The 18590-nt window shown below is 42.2% G+C and overlaps 2 pseudogenes; both read right to left on the bottom strand.

The window, feature by feature from the left end:
• Positions 1-334: 334 nt before the first annotated feature.
• LOC139440261 (rho GTPase-activating protein 20 pseudogene) lies at positions 335-3348 on the bottom strand (annotated as a pseudogene).
• A 305-nt stretch (positions 3349-3653) lies between these two features.
• LOC112315878 (rho GTPase-activating protein 20 pseudogene) overlaps positions 3654-18590 on the bottom strand; it is a 41339-nt pseudogene continuing 26402 nt past the window's right edge.

Raw genomic sequence — 18590 nt, 5'->3', positions numbered from 1 at the left:
CCTTGTTTTACTAATGCGCTGTCCATGCAGCTCCAAGTCCTTCCTTTATTGCTAACTGGGCTGTCTGTGCAGCTCAAAGTCCTTTGGTTGCTGCTCTATGGTCTGCAGAGCTCCAGGTTCTTCATTTGTCATTAACTGGGCTGTCTGCATAGCTCCCGTTCCTTCCCTTGCCTCACACTGGGGTGTCTGCACAGCACCAAGTCCTTCCTTTGTCACTAACTGGGTGTCTACACCACTACAAGTCCTTCCCTTCCCTCTAACTGGGCTGTCTGAGCTCCAAGTCCTTCTGTCACTAACTGAGCTGTCTACAGAGCTCCAGGTCCTTCAGTTGCCCTTAGGGATATGGCTTTCTTTTCTCCTGCAGTGAGTTGGCTTCTGGAACACCAGAAGCATGAGGTGGTGATTTGCGGGTACTTTTAGAAATGCTATTTTTTCTCTTGATCTGGACGCCTTTGCTTTCTTCGGAGGGACCAGTTGTTCAAACTGACTATGCCATTTCTTAACCTTGTGCTCCGGTGAAAAGTTGCAGAATGCATTCGTGAACGACAGTTTATGGTATCATTTTTGTTTTTGTGTAAGCCAGGCAGCTGCTGGTCCACTTACAAGAGGTACCAGGCCTTCCAGAAATGGCATTGGAACTGCAAGAGTCAGGAGAAATTTCTTGCTTTCTTTGAGCCTAAAAAGTATAATCTATTGGGGAGAGGAAGTTTCAGTGGGTGTAAACAAGGAACGTTCAGCTATCTGAGAGAAAGCACTGTCCTGGGAGCTAGCTCACTGCTGAGCCAGATGGGGAAGCGCCTGGGGAGGTCGAGCAAATGCTTAATCCTGAGGGTAACAACTTCTCAGTGTTTTGGTTCGTGGTCCTACTATTGCCACCTCGATCCCCATGACCAAACTCTGATTAATAAGCCTTTGCCCCTCCATTTGCAAAGATTTATGCTACTTGAGATAATCCTCCTCTCCAGGCAAGTGACCAACGTCTTAGCTAGTATTTTTTAAAAATAATTTTTATTGAATGTATTGGAGGTGACGTTGGTTAATAAAATTATGTAGGTTTCAGGTGTACATTTCTATAACATATCATCTGTATACTGCATTGTGTGTTCACCACCCAAAGTCAAGCCTGCTTCTATCACCGTTCCTCCCCCCTTTACCTTCTACCTCCCCCAACTCCCTTTCCCTCTGGTAATCACTAGACCGTTATCTAGTTTTATTTTGTTTCTTTGAAAATATCTTCCTGAGACAGCTCAGTTTGCAGGGTTCATCATCAATGTTGGGCTGTGCGCAGAGCCCCTGCGTTTTTGAATGCCTGAGGATATCTGCTGTGTGTGTGTGTGTGTGTGTCGGGGGGGGGGGGTGCAAATGTATCTGAACCAATGGGTTGGTTCCAGGAATGATCATGTGAGGACATGTGACTATAAGACGCCACAGAAATGGCCACTGGCTTGGATTTAGGGAGAAGCTTCACATGGTTTCCTTCATCTACAAACAAGCCTTTCTTCTTAGCATTTTTACTAGTGGCATTTGTTCTTGATGTCAGTGCCTATAACTAAACTCTGTTTAAAATATGTTTTTCCCTCTTCCTGCAGGGGCTGATTATGCTTCAGATGGTCCTCATCCTTCTGTGAGAGAATTGCATCACAGCTGGACTTGCATAGTTTTTTTCTGGTAAAACTGCCTGAGAGAGGAAAGCTTTGATCTAGATACATGGTGCTGGACTCCAAGCAGCGCCGTCTTCCCCTCGGGCTTTTCAGAGCATTGGCTGCAGCTGTGGACAGATAGCTGGGCGTGGTCAAGCCACATGGAGCCCAGCATGGTGCTGCAGCGGGGCCTTTCTGTACAGTACTGTAACGGTCACAGACAGATGCCAGGGGTCATTGCATTTGAATGTCTTCATGATTAGAATGGTCTAAGTCAGAGTCACTCAGGGTTAAATGACCTTCCTCCTCATGCTGGTCTAGGTCATTGTCACTAAGGGGTAAGGCAGAGTCCATGCTTCTGCTCCCCTGACTAAGGTTCTTTACAAAATCCCTACACAGAGCATCAGCAACCCCATTCAGCTCATTTTCCAGGCTGTCATAAGAGAAGTCAGTCATTTATAATCAAGAGGTATTGGAGCATTCTCTCTAGTATCATATCTCACTGAAACCTCTCCAAAGAGGGGGGTGATTTCTTCTTCAAATATTCTACAGACATTTTCAAACAGAAATTGAGTAAGCAGAATAACCTTTTATAAATTCATTTTCTAGTTTTGGGCTGGGGGATGTAGGAAGCCAAAGAATGCTTGGAGCCATACACACCTTTGAATTAAATGTAGTTATCTGATTGGATGAGGAATGTTGCTCTATGTTGTATAATACCCAGAAAAGTTACCTTAAGAGAACGACATTGGCTCTTGGATATTGTCTACCAGCCTTTTAATTGTATTTATTTCTCTTCATCATTCCCTGATCCATTACACAGACCCAGTGACCATAGAAATCTGATGAGAAAATATTTCCAGGAATATCTTGTAGAAAATTCTTCAAAACAAATAGATTCAGAGCCCAGGTATGTTTCAACTCCAGAATTCAGTTTCTCTTTCAGCTCTCTGCAAGACTTCACATTGGCTGAAGATGGCTTTTGTGAGGGGTCCTTTCCGATTAAGAAAGAATTGTGTATTGGAGACAGGCTTGGGCAGATTGTCATTCTCAGATATTTGGCAGAGAGCATCCAAAGAGCTGTCCTGGCATAGGAGAGGTTGTAACATGGGCGAGTTAAAAGGCCCACTTTATATCTTCTCCTTTTAAATGTCTCCTGACCTGAGTCACTCAGCTGCTGGGCTGCAGCCAGGTGGCTGGGCTTCAGGGTGAACCAGCACTGCATCTGCCGGGGCAGCTGTTCCATGAGAAGGGCTCTCAGAGGTTGGGAGGGCCGGTGGAGTCCTCTGATCCCTGTGTGTGGAGAGCAGAACCAATAAAATGGCATTGGTCTGATCAAGACAGCATAAAGTATATAAAACAAAGTGGAGTCACTCATGTCAACCAAAATGGCTGTCAATCAGCCATGATACTTTGGTTCAAGAGGGAAACTACCTAAGTCAGAGCAGACACATCTGGGAAGGAGACACACCTAAGATACCTACACATGTGACCAGAACAGCCCTGTCTGCAGAGTGGGACCACCCATAGATAGGCTCCTGGGCAGATTCCCACTTGCCATCAGGGGTGCCAAGACATCAAAAAGACCCAGATGGGTGGAGTACACTACTTCCAAGGCATAACTGAGGCAGGCTCCAGACCACTGCTGAGACAGCCGAGCTCCACACACCAGAGTGCTGCCCCACGCCACGCTGATCTCCCTTGGCATCAGCCGCTGGAGGCTCTGGCCTGCTGCCCACCTGGCTGCAGAGATCCTTCCTTGCAAGAGGCTGACAACTGCCTTGCCCACTGTGCTGTCTCCCAGACCTGCAGGCTGAGACTCTGGGACTCAGGTTCGTTATTCCCCACTGATTGCTGGGGGGGGGGTATTATATTTCTCTTAGATTGTTAGAGTATGAGTAGGATATTAATGTATGTTAATGTTCTACTTTGAGTGAACCTGCATTCAATAAAAGCAGAGTGAATTACATAGTTACTGTATGTGACTCTTGTCTATTCTTGATGCCAGGTTGCTCAGCTGGCAGCTAGCTGAGCGGTTGCCCGGCTGACATATAGGAAAAATTGTATCACAAATATATGCTTATGACACTGTGTCAGGAGTGCAGTGTCTCGAAGATGGCTCACTTTAATTCTGTAGGTTTATGTATGCCCGGTACGTGAATACGGTGCCTCATCTTTGCCAGAACTGACCCAGGACTGGTGATCTCTCTCGGAGCTGGTCATCCCTAGCATGGGTAGTGACATACTGATAACGTCACTTGCTGTATCTGAATTCCTTATTGCTACAGTTTTAGAGCAGGCACAATTCCCAATGACTTTCATGAAGATTTTGAGGGGAATGCTCTTTGGATTGTCCTTCTCTTTCTCTAGACTGATGTGTCCCTGAAGGAGAGAGAGCCATTTGTCCTTCTGCTCTAGGGAACTGAAAGTGGCCTTGAAGTTCACCGTGGGCCAGCCCAGGACTAACAATCTCATGGCGTCAGTATGGCTTCTCCCACTTCATCTGCACAGCTTGCTGTCCACAAATCACTTGATTTTATTTTTCGTCTTAAAATTGTTATATTTGACTTGGGTCACAACCAACAGACCATTGAGCAGGAAAAGGTGCCACTCCTGCCTCTGCAGGCCCCTTTTGAGTTCTAAGGGCCATCAAGCAGCAGAGTCCTGTTGGAGCACACAGGTGATGGAAATGCACACACATGTCCATGCTAGCAGAAGGCCTTTCCTTGGTACTAGGCTGGAGCTTTATCCTGGGTAGGAGATGGAACACTCTTCCTCTTTTTTAACTATCACTTTCATTTTCTTTACCTGGGATTGGTGTGCCCCACCAGATACCATCAGCCTTAATAACCTAGAAGTTGACCTATGCTTCGAGAGAGTGTGTGACCAGAGAACCTTGCTGGAGAGCCAGGAGCCCCACACCTGGTTAGGAATCACGGCTTCCTGCCTACCCCGTGGTGGATGGAGAAAAGGATGGATGCTATTGGGTCCACTAAGAGTGATTAGACTCAGGTGGGAAGAGTGCTGGTGTTTTATGGTACTGGTGCCACTGGCCTGGTCATGAGGCAGATAAGGTGGAAGTTCTAGAATTAGAACTAGCGCAGGGGGCAGGGAGCATCAGTGTGAAATCCCTGCGAGGATTGGCTCACCTGCCATAGTGGTGGGCAGGGAGGGTGCCTGCAGTGAGCGGTCCTGCTGCGCAAGCGGCAGGCTCCAACCAGCTCAGAGTCCTCACCTTCTTGCCACACCTTCACCTAGACACACCTGTCAGGGAGGAGAGTGACCTGGCTGCTTTCCTAGAGTCTTTTACTGGAGGCCATCTCTTCCATGAAGAAGACCTGTAAGCAAACCCCAGGTCAGGAGGAGACTGCATGGTCATATCTGTGGGATCCTGGCCAGAGAGGTGAGGGCACGTGGGGCCTGGGCAGCTGCTGGGCTCAACCAAGGAGTAGGGCTCAGCATGAGGGCAGTGCACCTCCTGTCAGTGCCCCAGGCAACACCGGCTGGACATGGTTGCAGAGGCTGCCACCCATACCACAGCCTGGCCTACCTGTCCAGGTATCCAAGTACTATGCCTTGTTCAGCAGAAATAAAACCAACCAGGACAAACAATATATTAACAACTAATCCCTATGGGGACACTTGCCTTGTTCTGTGCTATACTCTGATCTCTTCTTGTTTTAGAATGTGCCACTGGTCGCAGTTGGAGCTTTCAATAGATCCACATAGAAATATAGGGAAAGAAGAAGGTCCTGGGGGCTCAATGATAGGTTGAAGACTTACAGTTACCTATTGTCCAATGAAGAAACTGAGATGTAGATGAATAAAAGATTTGATCAATCTGTTAGAGTGAGTTCATGGATAACCTAGAACCAGGCACTAATCATACACGGTAAGGATAGACTTTTATACAGTGCTCTGGTCATATAATTATATCATTTTAAATATCTCTTTACCATAAAGATCCTTCCAAACTTTAAAGATTACTTTGCTTCTCTCAGAAAATCGTTTTAAAATAAAATCTTGGTTTAAAACCTTAAAATTTGCATGGAATCGCAAAAGGCCACAAATAGTCAAAATAATCCTAAGAATGAACAAGAAAGTTGGCTGTATCTTGCTCCCTGATTTCAAACTATGTTACAAAACTATGATGATTAAAACAGTATGTCACTGGCGCAAAATCACACACATAGATCGATGAAACAAAATAGAGACCCCAGAAATAAACCATCACATATATGGTCAATGAATCTATGATAAAAGATTCAAGACTGTACAATGAAGAAATGACAGTCTTTTCAACAAGTGGACAGATACATGCAAAAACATGAAACTGGACCATTCCTTTATACCATATACAAAAATAAACTAAAAATGAAATGAGCCTTTAACATAAGACCTGACACCATAAAGCTTCTAGAAGAGAACACAGGTAGTAAACTATTCAACGTCAGTCCTAGTAATATCTTCCTGGATATATTCCCTCAATCAAGGGAAACAAAATAAAAAGTAAACAGATAGGACTTCATCAAATGAAAAAGCTTCTATACAGTGAAGGAAACCATCAACACAACAAAAAGACAACCTACTGAATGGAAGAATGTATTTGCAAATGAAATACCCAAAAAGGGGTGGATGTCTAAAATATGTAAGAAACTTACACAACTGGGCAGAGGACATAGAGACACTTCTCCAAAGAAGGCACGCAGGTGACCAGCAGACACATGAGGAGATGGGCACCATCACCAATCGTTAGGGAAAGGGGAATCAAAACCACAGTGAGATGTCACCTCGCACTTACAATGGTTATTATCAAAAAGTCAAAAACTAACACGTTGGTGGGGACATGAGGAGAAGGAAACTTGAGCACTCTTGGCGGGACTGGAAACTGGTACAGTCATTAGAGAAAACAGTATAAACATTTCTCAAAGAACTGAAGACAGATTTATCACATGATCCAGCAATTTCACTTGTAGGTATTTATCTGAAGAAAGTAAAACACTAATTTTTAAAAATATATGTGTATGTGTACAGAGTCCAGCACAAGTAATGTCCTTTTTATTACAAAATCTTTTATTACACACTTATAAGCATGTAATTCTGTGACATAACAATATCACACTCAAGCATAGCACATGACATTTTAGGTGAATGTTCAAATTGCTGCCCATCTGTGTGAGAGGTTCACGTGCCCTACTATCCATACTCCAGCAAGCCTACCTTCCACCAGACCCCGTATATATTGTGCATGTGTATATATACACATACATATGCATACAATATATACATACACATATATCCATACAATGTGTATATATACACATTGAGCAATATATTCAAATGCATGGCAGAGAGAAAGAGATTGGTTTGTTGAAGGAACACTTAACAATAGTTCAGGTTGGCAGAAAGACTGGCAGAAAGATTCATGAACTTTCATTTTTAATCTGTAAAAAACATACACCATATATACAATATGTATATAGGTGTATATTCCACATACTGGAATATTATTCAGCAATAAAAAAGAATGAAGTTTTGCCATTTGCAACAACATGGATGGACCTAGAGGGTATTATGTCAAGTAAAATAAGTCTTGAAGAGAAAAATGCTGTATCATTTCACTTACATGAAATCTAAAAACAATGAACAAAGAAAAAAAACTCAGGGAAATGAAGATCAAACTGATGGAGGACTGAGAAAAAGTATGAAGGGGAATATAGTCGATAATATTGTGATAAGTTTGCACGGTGACAGATGATTACTAGACTTAGTGTGGTGATCACACTGTAAGGTATTTAAATGTTGAATCACTACATTGTACACCTAAACTAATATATTTCATACCAACTATACTTAAAATTAAAAAAAAAAATCTTGGTTTGAAGAAATTCACAAAACTGGTATAAATAAATTTTCTGAGGAAGTAAAAGAATCTCTTTTTGAAATTATAGAACATAGATTGGTTAAATAGAGGCTCCATCTCTTTTTTGAAGAAATCTTGAATATTAAGTGGCCCACATGTATGATTCTAATCCATGTGCTGAAGGTAAAGATATTTTGTCTTTGGCCAGAGCTCCAGTATTTGTTAAGAAATCTTAGGAGTACAATATATTTCGCTTATTACTTAACAGAGAATTTTTATATCTAATAAATTGAAAATAAAACATGGCTTAGGATAATTCATTTGTTCACCTATTCATGTACATTTGCATATTATCAATCAGGACATAATTATTGAGTATTTTCCAGGAGGGATGAAAGATGACAAAAGTAAATAACATTCATTACCTCAAAGGAGCTATAATTAAAACACATGAAACAATTTCCCAAAGTAATGTATCCTGTCTATAAATAAAGAATATATAAAAACCTTCCCCCAATTAAAGAGCTCTGTTTATAGATCTCAATTTATTATTCTTCATGCACTTTCACTATTGGCAGTTACATATTCATGTATTTGATTCTTGTCTTTATTATATGATCTATGCTGGAATGTAAAGAGAATGAGGGCAGGAATTTTTGTTCATCTCTGTGTTCCCAGCAGAGAGAAATGCCTGGCACAAAGACGACACTTAACAGACACTGACTGACTGAATGAGTGCTACTAAAACCTCACCTAGAATTCATTAGAAAGTTTCAAAGGCAAAGAGATTATTGAACTGCATCTTAAAATCTCAACTTAAGTTTAAGAATAAAGTCAGTGGGGGCAGAGAGCCATTTTAGAAAGCAACATATTTGAGAGAGCAATATATTCAAATGCATGGCAGACAGAAAGAGATTGGTTTGTTGAAGGAACCCTGAATAATAGTTCAGGTTGGCAGAAAGACTGGCAGAAAGATTCATGAACTTTCATTTTTAACCTATAAGAAATGGATTTTCCAGTACAGGCTTTATTAAAGGGGAGTGACGAGATGTGTCTGCTGGGGGATCAGTCCGACGGTTCTGCAGAAGTTGACTGGAAGAGCACTCAAGCTGGGTCAGGGAGACCAGTTCGGAGGCTACTGCAACAATCCAGGTAACAAATTACAAAAAATTAAATCATAGTCCCACTGAAAGTGAGGAAGAGAAAATGAAAATACATTAAGAAATGAAAATTCTTAATTCACTTGAATTCAGTTTACGTGGGCCGTCTCCCTTACAGAACTTTATCCTCTGCCAGCATTAAATGCTACCAGGCACACCTGCTTCTTAACTTGAGCATCACTCAGGAATAGAACTCAAGCCAAGTAAAAATGCAATTTTCTCAGTATGGAACTTCAGCTAATAACAAGTGAGCACAGCAGTTCTTAATTGCTAGACTGGTGACTTTTTACCAAGGTGGGGCGATCAATTTGAAACAACAGCAACAAAACAGGATGTATCCTGCACAAACATCTCTCCAAAGGCAGTCTGGCCAAGGGAAGGTCTACAAAATCCCAGCCTGCTACAAATAGAAAGTTTAAAAACCAAAAAAACCAGACCAATCAAAAGCTCCCACATTTTTGAGGATGGAGCAAAGAGTCAGTGTAAATGACCTTTCATTACCAATGTCTTTAAATTAAACAGCCCCTGAGTTGGTGACAAGATAGGATAATTGCTGGGTTTTCCCATGGTTCTAAACTTATAACTGATCACATGAAACCACTACTAGGGACCTCTCTCATCATATACTCCCCAGAGTCACAGGACACAATAGTTTTTAGGGGGTGGAGGAAGGTAAAGACCATCACAAGTCATTGTTATTAAACAGAGTTGAATTTGGAAGCTTGAGAATACTTTTCTTTATTATAGCGTATCCAAAATTATTATTAATATAAGAACACACTCATCCCGTGGCATTATGCCACGCTTTCTTGAATGGAAAGGAAGGGCTTGGAATACCAGGTCATTGGGGATTTTCATTACTAAAAAAAAAAATATTTGATACTCATTGATCAAAGATTATTTTGAACTTCTCTAATGATAAAAATCTTCAAAACCTGGCCCCAGCCTGCTCTTCTTCCTCCAAAAACTCTGTGCCCAGGAGACCCTGATGTTGGACGTGGCTGGAACATGTCTCACTTTTTTTCCTTTGTTTCTTTTGCCAAGACTATATTCCTCCTTCCTCCGCCCTCTGGTCTCTTTGAAGTGCTTTCTGACTCTCCTACCGGGAGCCATTCGTCACAGCATCGCACACACTTCTAACTGCAGCACCTGCCTTACTTCACAAGATTTATGTGTCCGGGGGCCGTCTCCCTAGAAGATTGCAAGGCCCTTCAGAGGAGCAACTCTGTCTTACTCACATTTGGAACATGCCTGACTCGCAGCAGGAATCAGTGTTTGGTAAATATTGAGGCAGTAACCTCAGGAAATGTTAAATTTGTGATAATATTTTTTCTTACATCACAAGTTTAATGAAAAAAAATTCACACATCTGTTTTGACATGTGTCTTTTCTTGTGCTGGAAAGAGAATTACTTCAGATCTTGGGCACGTTAATTTAGCAAATATTTTTTAACATTTCCAAGGCTAAACCTTGTAATAATGTTATCATAAAGATGAGTAAGACTCTTAAGTTGCTCACAACATAATGGGGCACATCCTTATCCACAGCCTTTCCAGCCAATGTGTGTGTGCACACATATACGCACATCACAATGAGCTGCAGAGCCATCACCGTTCATCAGCCTATGCTAAAATCGGGTCACGGGGCCACCCCTACATTCAAAGAGCAGAGCTGAGAAAAGTGGAAATTAATTCTAATGTTAGTTATGATTAGAGATTGAGGCTTGAGGGCTTTCCGATTTAGGTAGATAGTAGCTTAAACTCACTTTTCCTCAGATTTGAGTCATATGTTATAGGCTTGGAAAGATCCCTAAGTCCTCTGAAAAATGGAGAATGGAAGTCTGGTTCTGTATATAATCTTCTCTTCCCAATTAAACTGAAACACTTGACAGCCCAGCCTTCAGGAGACAGCATCAAGGGCAGGGTTTTCTCAGCCCGAATCTGAAGCTCGATGTTTGGAATTTAGTCAGCAAGAGGAGATGCAATTGTAAGAAAGCTAATGAATGTTATCTAACGATTGCCCTGTAAGAGTGAAATGCTTGGCAGAAAGGAAGAGAAATAAATAGCACTGGGAAGAGCATCATTTAGTGTCTTGAAGCCTTGATCTGAGATGCTTGTCCTAAGAGAACCTGGTTTCTAAGTACTCTGACCTGTGTAGCAGGAGGAAGACCTATGTCTGATGCTACAGCAGTATGTGAGATTTCCAAATGCTGGCTTGGAAGACAGGCAGAAACTGTGGATGCATTAATCAGGATGTTTCAAATATGCAGGCTTAGGGCATATTTGGAGAGTTGCTGAAGGTTGTTCTTTGACCTTGGTCAACCACAGAAGACAGATCATGGATCGAAATGAGAGGCTGTATGGGTCAATGGCAAAAGCATAGGCTTTGGAGTCTGGCAGACCTGGGCTACTTTCTAATACCACCACCATGTGCCTTTGGACAAGTCACTTCACTTCCCTGAGGTTACTTACTTATCCATAAAATGGATATGAGTAATTTATGGCCCTGGCCGGGTAGCTCGGTTGGTTAGAGTTTCATCCCAATATGCCAAGGTTATGGGTTCAGTCCTCAATCAAGACACATACAAGAATCAACCAGTGAATGCATAAATAAGTGGAAAAACAAATTTCTCCCTCTCTCTCTCCCACCCCTTCCTCTCCTTCTCTAAAAACAATCAGTAAATAAAAACTTTTAAAAAGAGTAATTTACTATGCTTTTGCCTAATTGCTACTTACTGCAAGCTCAATAAATGATGGTAGTAATTAATATCACGTTGGTAGAGGCGAAGACCAAGTGCTGAACCAGATGCATCTGGGCTCAAATCCTGATGTCTAGCATTGAAAAGATTAGTAGTCTTGCAGAAATTACATTACCTTTTCAGTTTCTTATAAATGGATGTAATAATAATCACAAGAATACCATCCTCATAGGTTTGTGGTGAGGATCAAACACGATAACACATGTAGCCCTCTCAGTGCCCCTACCACGTAACATGTTCAGTACAGGTTAGCTGTTCTCGTCATCATCGTCTGCAGCCCACGTGTAACCTTCAGATGCCGGCTCCTTTCACCACTGGCAGGGGCAAAGTGTAGGTTCTCTTATGTCAAATTTTCATCTAGTTACAATGGCCATAAAGCAGGCATTGACCTAGTCAGCAATGCCAGTTTTGTAGCAGATTATCTTTTCTTACCTCTCAAGCCTGACACAAAGTATACCCAATAATGCTCTTTTTCCTGACTGATACCTCATACAGATAAATTCTTTCTCAGAAATTATGGTACCTCACTGAGCCAACAACTTCAAGAGTCTGAGTTTCCTGGTATGGTAAAGGAGCTCGATTGGGACAGGTAGCAGACTTGCATTAGCAGCCTCATCATTACGGCAGTCACCGTTGACTGGCCAGTGTCTATATCACAGGCCCTGCGTACTTCACGTGTATAATCTGATGCTTTTAATCTGCACTCTCACAGAGCATGGCAGGAGGGAAATAAGCTGGAAAAGAGCACTGAGTTGTGAGACAAGTGAAGACGACATCGATCTTGGGATGTGCCCTGAATTTTCTCAGTTCCGTGCTTTTCTCAAATGGTTTCCTCTCTCAGGAATTCCTTCTCCACTTGGAAATATCCCACCTGTGCTTCAAGGTCCTACCTACGTGGCACCTTATCCATGTGATGGCTCCCTGCCTATCCTCAGCGAGTGGGCCGCCACTCTTTTGTGTTCCCCCACACCTGCCCATAATGTTTTTATAATTAATAGCTGTGTTATCGTTGTTTGGTAAGTTGTCTACCTCCACCATCAGCCATAATTTCATGAAAGGAAGGAGTGTCCTACTCGTGCTTCTATTCTCTGTCCAGGAGAGGGTTTGGCACATAGTAAACACAAAGTGTATGTTGGTTTTTGAAGTACAGTTGACACTTGAATGGTGCGGGGACTGGGGCACTGACCCCCTGCACAACTGGAAGTCCACATATAATTGACTCCTCCAAAACTTAATGATTAATAAAGAGCCTATTGTTTACGAGAAGCTGTACTGATAACAAACTGCAGGGGTGTCCAACCTGTGGCCACGGGCTGCATGCAGCCCAGGATGGCTATGAATGCGGCCCAACACAAAATCATAAATTTACTTAAAATATACAAGATTTTTTTGTGATTACGTGTGGTAATGTATTTAATGTGTGCCCCAAGACAACTCTTCTTCATCCAGTGTGGCCCAGTGATGCCAAAAGGGAAGACACCCCTGTTAGGGTTGATTGATTAACTGTATCCTGACAATAAAGTAAGCTAGAAAAAAGGAATTGTTACTAATAAAACCATAATGAAAATACATTTACTGTATTTATCAAAAATAATTGGCATATGCGTGGACATGTGCATCAAACCCATGGTGATCGAGGGTCAACTGTACATAAATTTGCCTATGAGACATTCCCACCTGCTATGTGCGTACCCCAGCCCTGCCGGCAGAAACACCCCAGCATCAATATGGAGCTCTGTCTTAAATCTGCTTGCGAAGAACCAACTATTATAAGCAAGTTGTAAAAATCCTCCTTTTGTATGCAAACAAAGGGTAAGAGCCATTAAAGTTTATGAAATAGTATTTTGTTAAATTATTTAAATAACAAATGGACATGCAGTTGATGGATCGGACCTATGCGTGGGAATGAAGTCTGGATGTCCTGGCATTGCCATATCCAAATTATTTCCTATGTGAATCTAAATTTGTTTCCATACCCATTGGGTCCCAGTGCCCAGCCAGGGAAGACCACCACAGAGCTCCCTAAGGGAGGTGTCTCTTGGCCTGGGGACTGGAAGGAAGTTCATTTCCCTTTAATAAACTGGCAGCTTCCTCCCTCTTCTGGTGCCTCCCTCCATCTCCCCGTTTGACTAGCTCCATGTCTGTGTCTTCCGGGAGGTAAACTGTGAAGCAGACCAAAGACCCGAGGTCCTAGATGATCGATTCTGTGATGCCTGTTGTGCCTTGGCTTGCTTCCCACATATTTTCAAAAGAAATAAAACAATCGTTTTACTTCTCAGTCATTAACTCCATAGTCTGGGTGCAACAATGTTCGTTGAACAGGTAAAGGAAAAGAGCGAACACTGGGCAAGGCTGCTCCCCTGGGCTGTCACCTTCAGAAAGCCCCCTAAATGCTGCAGCAAGCATGGCCAAACCTGCGGCATAGCCCCAGGCATTTAGAAGTTACCATCAAACACCAGGTGGCCAGGGGACTGTGGTTTCTTGAGCAATTATTGTAATCCAGTGTGTGTCCTTATTTGCCTCATTAATCCTCAAGACAGCCCAGCAAGATGAGCGCGGTGATGATGGCTCTCACCAATGTGGGTGAAAGTCAGCCTTCGCTCAGGTATGGTCCAGCGCTGAGTGCCCTGGTCTAGAATTTCACAGAGCAGTACAGCTTGCCAACAAATTTCCAGGTTAGTTTTACTAAAAGTGGATACTTTTTAAAAGACAGCAACTGCCATCTATAATTACTATCATTTAATAAAATAAATTGCATTTGTTGCCATAAAAGAGCACAATCCAAAAATAAAAGGGAATCCTTTAACTTGAATACATCCATCTGTACAAAAAACATGCAGACTCTACTACCCAGCAGCTCTCTCTCTAAACGTTTATCTGAGAAGGACACTTGCTTATATAAACTAGTACAGGTACCAGATTTAACTTGGAAACAATTCAAATAGCCATCTGCAGGAAAGTGGATAAATATGTAATATGTTTTCAAAATTAAATAGTATACAGTAGTCAAGATAAATGAACAGAAGCTGTATGTAAAAATTATGGATCTTAATAAAAGATCGAGTGGTAAAAATTCCAAAAAGATTATACACTAAGATACATAAGATTTATCTTTACCTTACTAAAGATAAACTTTATGATATACTTTTAGGGATTATATGTACAGGTTTATGTGTATTATGTGTATCTGTTTGTATCATTGTTTAAAGAATGAGAATAAAATCTCAAATGAGGTGAAGCATGAGAATGATGTGAAGGAGAATTACACGTATAGGTGTAAATTATGGTCAAGGGTCTAGTTCCCATGCTGGATAGGAGATACACGTGTATTTATTGGCTTCTATTGTTTCAAACACGCAAGGGGTGTGCATGGACAGAGGATGGGAATGTGTCACAAATCCACGATTTTAAAAATGGTAATAATAATAAGGATTAGCAATCCATTGTTGCCACCCGAGGTCCAAAGGTGAACACACCACAACACGACAAAACAATCCCTCAGGGTATTTTCTTTTCTCCTCCATTTTCCTCAGGATCGCTGATTATGTATTAGCATTAGTCGGCATGTGAATCCACCTGTGGGACAATAATCTAGACCAAGCAAGCTGATTTTCCAAGAGAGTAAGACTTGTAAAGCAAGCCTTGGAGTTGCACTGGTACTGAACCTCTACTAGGGAGTTTAAATGAGAGACAGAGAAAGAACAGACCAGCTAAACACACATAGGACAGGCATCAGATGGGTGGGAGGGAGGTGTAGATGGAGTGTAAAGGAGACAACCAGAGATGCTGGGTAGGAAATAGATGGAGGAAAAGTTGGGAAGAACATCATCATCAGTGAAAAGTACTGACACTACTATTGCTTATTAATTTCCATCTCCTTCCTGTATGAAATAAGAAGAAATGTACTCTGATGTAGGGGGAAGAATCATAGTTCTCATGGACTTTCCTTCAGCTCTAGAGTAGGAGCAGTTTCCACTTATTTCATTTGCTAGCAGGATTTGTATGAAGAGACCTATAGAACTTAAAAGCCTTCTTACGAAAATGCTGTAATAATAAATCTACCTAACAGCCTGTTCAGTGATTGATCTCAACACATCACTACCCTACTTAAAACCTTTCTGTTCCTCTCCAAAGATTTAAGATAATGTTTAAGCTTCTACAGGACATCCTGTGACTTGGCTTTGCCTGCCCGTTCAGCCTCATCAACCGCACCTCCCTCAGAGGCACCTTAAACCAGTCTTCCTGAGTGGGCTTGCTGTTTTTTTACTGTATTCATATACACCCCACCTTCGCATGTGTAGCTTTGTCTGGAAAGCTGTTTCCCCTTTGTTACCTAGGTAATCACACCAATCCTCTAGTACTCTCTGAGGTATCCAGCCCCTGGGGAACCTTCCTTGACCACCTGGGTAGAAAGGCTCTCCCGCTATCTACTGTATCATAATGTCTATATCACTGTTTACATTTTGCGGTCAGCTCCATACTGAGGGTCCTTTGAGGAACACACTTATGTTATTTAGTTCTGTGGAAGCCAGTTACACAGACACAAGCAGAGCCAAGGATGTGGGCCAGGTACAGAAGGTGACTGGGGCAGAAAGCCCTGGGTACCTCCCGATGGGCAAAACTGAGAAAACAAGAACCTCGCCCAAGGCCCATATGTTTCCTCTCCTAACATATTGCTGGTCCTGTGGCTTAGACTCCCTGACCTTTCATATCTGGTCATGCAGTTTGGACTCTCCCCTGACCTCTCACTTCCTGGTATGTTGCTAGTCATGCAGGTTAGACCCCCTTAGAGGGGGAACAAGGCGGGCAGAGAATAACCCTCAAGCATTATGCTCCCTAGGACAACAAGGTTCTGACCTGCATCAAATACATCTAGGCCTCAGATGTATTTCGCCTCCAGGCCCAGAAAAGCAGCAAAACCGGACAAGTGATGCCATGGCTGATATCAGGACAAGCTGCATTGACTAATGACCCCCTGTCCTGGTGCTGGCCCATCAGCGGAGACTACAACCCTGAAAGGACCACCTGGAAAACTACTAAATAGTCTACTGAGATCCTCCCCCTGGGACCTCTTCTAAAATCCCTACTCTTAAAAGCCCTTAGGATGGAGGACCCAGGTAAGCTCTCTCTATGGAGCATGCCTGTGCTTTTCCCCACTCCCTTCCTCTGGGTGTGTTTTCCTTGCCTCGCTCTTTCTCCTAAGCTGCAAGGGTCCTTCCTTTGCCTCTGTAACTAGTTTCCTGAGCCTGTGCCCAGCTGGCTCAATTTTCCTAACTCTGACTTTCTAAATAAACTTTATCTTATACTTTTTGAGTCTTGGCTCGGAATTCTCTCTCAGCTAGACCTTAAGAACCGAGGGTTGCTGAACCCAAGGTCTGGTCGGACTCCACCTCGTGCCATTTCACCACCAATGGTTCTAAGGCTAATTACCTTTTGGAATAAGGTAAGGTACACATAAACATGTAGAAGCTAAACCCTACTACCTAAAATGAGCCCAACATATATTGTCTTCAATAAATATTTGTTGAATGAACTTGATGTCAAAAATAATTCTATAGCCCAAAGTAATTTCATCATGTAATCTGGACAGCAGCAGATTCAGTAATTAATTAATTCAGCTAGTTCAGAGAAAGCCTAGCTGTCAAGTAATTCAAGAATTAAATTTTTAAAAAAATTTTAATGGGGGCTATTCTGCCCATCTTCCTAGCTGGCCATCTTTGTGACTCGGTTCCCAGGCCCTTTTGACAGAGCGTTCTGTCATTCAGCTCTGAGTCAAGCTGGCAGACAGAACGAGACAGACTTCTAGATCCTGAGGCACAAGCATGCCCACTGCAGCCCAGGCTCGGAAGGGCTGCCTGGCTGTGTGTAAATGGTGCGCATTCCTACCCAACTTGCCAGAAATCCATTCCAGATTGGCCCTTTTAGATGCAAAGGGCCTCATCACTAGATAAGTGATGCATTTTCAATACACAGCAGTTTGAATCATCCTCTAGTTCTTCTGGGGAACAGTTGCAGCAATGCCTTTAAAATGCCAGTGAATCATCTCTAACTAGAGCCTAAAATAATATGATGAAGCCATCTGTACTGCACTGGGAAAATATCATGTGGCATAATTAATTCATTGGATGTGATGATTACTTAGAATCACAGAAATACACTTTTGAAAGGGCTCTCATGAGGCCTGTCGAAAATTCCCGGATTCCTCCAAAGACCTGTATTTAAACTCACCAAAAGCATAATTACTCCATCCTTTAAATTATCTAGGCACAACTTAAATATTTGCCATTAATGAACTTGTGAAATTAGAGAAGAACTTAATCTCTCCAGGCCTTGGTATCTCATTTTTAAAAGTCGGGGGGAAATGCATCATTTTTCTCAAACTCTGACACTCTGATTTCTAGGGTCTGTATAGAACTCCTTCACAGTTACTGGGAAACCAAGCGCTGCCTACAGTACCTAGGATTTTCCTCCCATACTGTTGTATAAAGTAGAACAAGCTCCTATTTTTTCTTATGTTTCTGCATCTGATTTTTCTGCCTGTGATTTTACCAGGAAAAAACAACAACAACAAGATTTGACCTTAAAGTCAAACACTAGAACTAACAAGGCCCTAGCTACCCACTGCTTTAATAGTCATTGAATTATCAACTGCATTGAGAAGTGATCCAGTAGCAACTGGTAGCAACTACCAGATTTTAAGTCAGAAGGTATGATTAGGATGATAGCTCAGGTGATCACCATCTGTGAGACTCCAGGTGAGTCACAAAATTATTTATCATCAGGTATAATAATAGCTCTCTCATAAAACATCTTAGCCTGGGCTCCCCAGAAGGCAGAACCTGAGAAGAAGTCTCATGTGACAACACTTTAATGGGGAGTGTGATTCTAGCTGCAGATGCAAGGGTAGGAAAGGGCTAAGAACAGTACATATGTGTTATTAGCTCATTGCTTGTTCCAAGACCATCCTAGAAGCAGTACAAAGTACTTCTCAGATCTATCAGTTGGACTAAGGAGAAAGCATTTGTCCACTGGCTTTGAGGGACACCAAATTTTGCCACCCCAAAATGTGCCTCGTGAGGTATTAATGTAATGATTTTAAGCTGGTAATTAAGAAACAAAAGACTCAGAAAGCACCTTTGACCCTCCCCCTTACTGCCTAAAGGAATTCA

The sequence above is a fragment of the Desmodus rotundus genome, chromosome 5 (assembly GCF_022682495.2).
Source record: "Desmodus rotundus isolate HL8 chromosome 5, HLdesRot8A.1, whole genome shotgun sequence".
Taxonomy (NCBI): Eukaryota; Metazoa; Chordata; class Mammalia; order Chiroptera; family Phyllostomidae; genus Desmodus; species Desmodus rotundus.
The sequence above is the reverse complement of the archived record's forward strand: the minus strand, read 5'-3'. Positions and strand labels throughout refer to the sequence as shown.